This window comes from Hemicordylus capensis, chromosome 5, assembly GCF_027244095.1.
Source record: "Hemicordylus capensis ecotype Gifberg chromosome 5, rHemCap1.1.pri, whole genome shotgun sequence".
In the NCBI taxonomy this organism is placed as follows: Eukaryota; Metazoa; Chordata; class Lepidosauria; order Squamata; family Cordylidae; genus Hemicordylus; species Hemicordylus capensis.
Genome location: NC_069661.1, coordinates 125,534,231 through 125,539,645, shown reverse-complemented (window position 1 = coordinate 125,539,645; position 5,415 = coordinate 125,534,231). Strand labels below are relative to the sequence as shown.

The 5,415-nt window shown below is 45.9% G+C and overlaps 1 long non-coding RNA gene across 1 annotated transcript; it reads left to right on the top strand.

Annotated features, from left to right (window-relative positions):
• Nucleotides 1–187: 187 nt before the first annotated feature.
• LOC128328045 (uncharacterized) lies at nt 188–1,722 on the top strand. Its single transcript, XR_008308966.1, has 2 exons — nt 188–403; nt 841–1,722. It is a non-coding gene; the product is annotated as an uncharacterized LOC128328045 (long non-coding RNA).
• Nucleotides 1,723–5,415: the final 3,693 nt, after the last annotated feature.

Genomic DNA, 5,415 nt, shown 5'->3' with positions numbered 1-5,415 from the left:
CCGGAGGCCGTGCCGTCGTTCTAGAAAAGAAAACCGCACTACGGTTGCTTCAGTGGGTCAAAAGTGCTGTGGAAGAAACTTGCGTAGATAAAGAAACAGAGTTATAATTCGATTATCTGTGGACGGGACTTTCAACTTCCTCTCGACGCCATTTAAAATTCTCCGCGGCGGCGGAAGTAAGAAATGACATCAAGAAACAAGTTGGGGGTGGAGGGTGGGAATCCAGGATTTTTCTGTTCCTGTGATTGGGCAGCAGTGTGTTTACCTTCAACCCCCAGAAAAAGCAGAAGCACAGGAGTTCATGCCCAAACTCTGGTTTATTTTGTGTGGATTTTTTTTAAAAAAGTGTTTAATTATGTCAAATATTGAAATCCAGTGCACCATTATTATCCCCATCTTTCAGGTGAGGTGGATCCTGCAATGGAGATCGGCTCTTCAATTAATACTATGTAATTAATAAATATCCACCACAGGAAGTGGGGCTGAAGCTGAGAGTGGTTTACACCAACCCTGAAGCCTGCGTGGCCCAGTGTTGTTATTCGGACTCCCACGTTGTTGTTTTTAAAATGGGAAATATATTCGGGAAAGCTGGGCTTAGGAAGAGGAGAGCTGGTCTTGTGGTAATAAGCATGAATTGTCTCCTTTGCTAAACAGGGCTGGCCGGGTTTGCATTTGCAGGGGAGACGTATGAAGCATGCTGTAAAATTAATTGCAGCAGTTGGGGTGGAAAGAGGAGGATAGATGAACTCTATCCCTGCCAGGCATTTTTGTGATCTGAGGGTGAATGATTTGGATCCAAAAATGGCCCGCATGGAAAATATTAATCCTCGTTTCTCCTAGCATCATTGCTGAAATCGGCTTCAGAGCTCGGTCTCCCAAAACTGCATTTCACCTCATGCGTAGTTTTGGTCCTCACCGGTTGTTAAACAGAGCTCAAAGTCCTGTGTAGAAGTTACCAACCTAATTCCAAGATGTGATCGCTTTCTGCGGGGCTGATTTGGATTTCCAGAACTCCGCAGGATACACGTCAGCAAATGTCAGTATCGTTAACTTATCTCCTCAGATCCCAACTCAGCCTAACACCAGGGCTTAATTGCATGTAATAATCTTCTGCATGCTTCATTGACTTTTGCCCCTAATAGAGCATCAAATGAAAATTCGAAGTCAACCTCAAAGTTAGATCGTATGCGTCCATCTAGTCTAGTATTGTATAAGTCTATGGAGGGCCGAGATCACGTGTGGATCGAATCCTGCCTGCTGTTGCTTTGGGTTACCAAAAGGGAGGCACAGAGAATTCTTCCGTTCCAAGTCGAATTCAGCTGGAGAGCGAGCGAACCGCACAGAAACTCAAAACAGATCCCGAGTCCCACAAATGAATCCCAAGTCCTAATCCGGCAGGCATGAACACCCATGAAGAAGTGACTTGCTGGGATTTAATAACCCATGGCGATATTTGGGAAATGAAACTGTAGCTTTAATTTGTATAATAACTAAATTTAAAACAGCCGATGAAAACGGGACATCAGGAACCTTTTCTGGTTCATTCCTAAGAAAAGGCGAAACAGTCTTGGGCCCAGGCAGGGTTCATTTGAATATCTTGCATGACAACACATACATTAGATTTCCTCCATTCTTAAAGCCGTTTCACACGTTGCATGGCAATGAAACGGAAGTTTACCACAGTGTTGTTGAACATGGCAATAAACGGAAGTTTACCACTGAGTGTTGCTGAGTTAGCCACTATTGCTGTTACAAGAGAGGCATGTGATTTCAGCTTTTAGAATTAAACTTAACACTAAGTGATTTAAGGGGAATTATCGTAAGAGTATTTAGAATTGGGATTAAGTGCCGTCAAGTTGGTGTTGACTCTTAGTGACCACCAAGATAGAATTGGGATACCTGATTTTTAAAAAAGTCATTTTACCTATACAGATCTGTGATACTGACTTGTGCAGGGGTATCAAAATTGTTAAGGTACTTCCACATGGCCTAGAAAGCTGGACTTTGGTGCACACATTGTTCACGATATTCTGTTTATTAAGAAAACTGGAAAATGGGACATTACTAGCTCTTCTCTTAAAACAAGATACTAGTGGTGACACTTCCCCCCTTAAGATGTTGCCCAGAAGGAGGCATCACACAGACAAAAAATCATTATGCCCCCTTAATGACAATCACCAAACAGAGCCGCAAGGAACCATGGTTTCTCCAGTAGCTACTAGTTTAGTGGTTATAGGCCACCTCCAGCCTCAGAGGCAAGATGCCTCTAAATACCAGTTGCAGGGGAGTATCAGTAGGAGAGAGGGCATGCCCTCATCTCTTGCTTGTGGTCTTCCCAGAAACATCTGGTGGGCCACTGTGTAAAACAGGATGCTGGACCAAATAGGCCTTGGGCCTGATTCAGCAGGGCTGTTCTTCTGTTGCTAGCTCACCAGTGGTGAGTGTCCTCAGCCCTCTGGTGAGCAGGACACCCAGAACCGCACAGATCACCAGAGACCTCACTTCCAGAGCCATTTTTTAGAAGGTAAGAAACAGCAAAATCCTTTCTGATCAGTAGGGGAGGGGTCCCACTGTTTCCTACCATCTCCATACCCCAGTGCAAATGATGGAAGACCCACTTCAGACCTCTGCCTGCCACAATCAGTGAGACCCGGTTTGGAAAGGTAAGTGGGGAGAGCAGGCTAAGCCTGGGGGAGGCGGGAGGCCTGGGCGGCCGGATTGGCTGCCCACACAACTGTTGGCTCCATGACGGAGCCGGCGGAGGCTGGGGAGCCCGGGAGGCTGGGGAGTTCGGGGGCCAAGTGGCCCCTGGAAGCTCCAGTATGCCCTGCGCAAGTGTGCAGGGCATACTGGGCATACTCCCAAGCTGGGAGGCTGCTTTTCAGCCTCCCGCTGGGGGTCTACTCATGAGTAGCCACGGCATGGCGCTGTGCCACGGCTACTCCTGATTTTTAAACTGGTTTAAGGGGAGGGTTACTTTGGCGGGTTAACCGCCAGGCCACCGGGCTCCCTAGCCCGATTTCTCCTGGTCGTGAGAATAGCCTCAATATGTCTTTTCCAATAATCTCCCCTACCACTCCATGTGGGTGAGGGGGGATAACAAAGATTGTTATTTTCTAAACAATCCTTCCTCCCTCCGCAGGTAGTGTCTTCCACCTGGAGGGACACTCTGTAAGTTATACACTGTGCAGATGAGGAAGGGGCAGTTGACCATTAATGCCCCTCACACAGGCAAGTTTCCATCATGACAGCAACAGGGAGCAAAACCACCTGTGTGGATAGGAAGCGCTCCACTACAACCACTGTTACTGGTGAACCACATGGAGCAGCAGACAGAACTTGCAGTTCCACTGCAGTTCCTTGCAGGGTATGGTAATAGTTGTAAACATCGACAGATCTGCTTCAAGTGAATCTTGAAATATGGACATCAGATATGCCATCAATGGGTATGTGTGAGATGTGGCATGAAGACTGGAATAGCACCTAGGTAAAGCCACTCTCAATCACTTACTCACTACCACCTACTGAGCATCTAGATATGGGAACAGTCTATTTATTACAAGAGCTGACCATTGTTCATTACTGCCAAAATTTATTTCCAGGCAGGCCCCCCAATGGTGTAGATATGAGGTTTCCCATTTCCAGTGCAATGCAGACCACAAGTGAGACATCAGCATGCCCAGCAGTAGAGACCCTTGCAAATCTGTTCCTCTATGGGGTTACCACCTTCTTGTTCTAGCAGGATTCTTCTGCTTTTGCAAGCTGCTTGAGTTATGTAACAAGTGATTGTGAAGCATTCATGGGGATGCTTCTCAGTCATTCTACTACTGTCATACACTTTTCAAAGGCTCGGAGCAAAGGATAGAATGAAGAAAAGGTTACTCTCAGTTACTGATGCTATTCAATACAAGCTTTGCCAGTTTTACATATGTTTCTGTGTTTATGGAAGTATAGCAAATTGGGATTCTCCCCGCCCCCCTCTTCAATATGCAGTTTGAGAGCATGGAAACTTTCACCCTTTGGTCTTTGGAGATCCGACAAGTGAGGGAACAGGGTCCCCTATGCGCAATCACTTACTGCTGGTGTCATGAACCACAGAGCTACATGAAGCGGAAGCCTGTGGAGCAGCAGCCACAAGCGATCAAGAAACATAGAGTAGGTGTGGGTGGTTGTATAGGGTGGGCATAACCTCAGGCATCCTATGCCTCGTGAGAACCAGGAAATTGGTGACATGGCACAACTGGTTAAGGTACTACTCCCTCTGATTGATTCTGGCATTGTACTCTCAGGTGTGCCTGTGTGTTTTACAAGAAGGCAACCAAGGTTTGTGACCTCATGTGGAAAACCTGTCCTGTTCCACAGTGCTAGTCTTGACACAGATATCTGGATATGTGGGATTGGAAAGACCCTATGATGAGCTTCTCTTCTCTTACCAAGTGGTTCGAGAGCTGCTCTGCAGAGTGGTAGGGATGGGTTCTAGTCCTGCCTCTGACATGCTTTCTGCTGGCTAGGCATCCAAAAGTAGGTTTTGCCTTAATTTTGCCATTTCCTATGAAGGGATTCAGCCCCATTTCCTGTATCAGTGCTCTGCTATACTGTACTCCTCTATGGGGAGCTTACAGGCTTGTTCCTTGTGAAAGAGTACGTTGTTTCTTTTGCTTGTCTCTGTGCCTCTCTGCCAGGGGCGTATCTATCATGGGGCAGGCAGGGCATGTGCCCCAAGCACCACTTGAAGGGGGGCGCCATTTTTTAAAATCAATTTGTTTAAAAAAAGGAACACCAAAAACAAAATGGCCACCACGCTGGCTCAAATGGCTTCTGTGAGGCCTTAGGCCATGCCAGGCCTCCCCGAGGCCATCTGAGCATGTGCAGTGGCCATTTTGTTTTCAGCAGCCATTTAAAAAATATTTTAAAAACGGCCACCACACATGCTTAAATGGTCCCTGTCAGGCCCTAGAGGCCAGCAGGGGGAGGGGGAACCTTTGCAGACCCCCCCTGGCCTTTAGGAAGCCCCCACAAAGGAGCTACAGATAAAAAATAATAATTTTTAAATTTAATATGTCACTGTACACATATTCAGTTTGGCACTATGTATAGAGAATCAGGGCTTGTGAATACTGAGCTGAAGCTTATGAGCTAGGATTGTATTCATCTGCTCTTACTTTGCTTTTTGTGATAAGTGAGTTAAATTTGATGTCTTAATAATATGGCTATTAAGGTGAGTTTGTCTTTGAATCAGTGTCAAATCCTTAGTATTAAGGCCCACTGGGAGTTTCTTGCTCTCTTTCTCTCATTTTAACTGTCTTTTGGAAATACTAGAATATATTCCAAGCAGTGACACAGTTTACTCTGCATATCCTTTAATTATTTTCAGAGTATCTGGGAAAAGTCAAATTCTCCATTTATTTTTAAAAC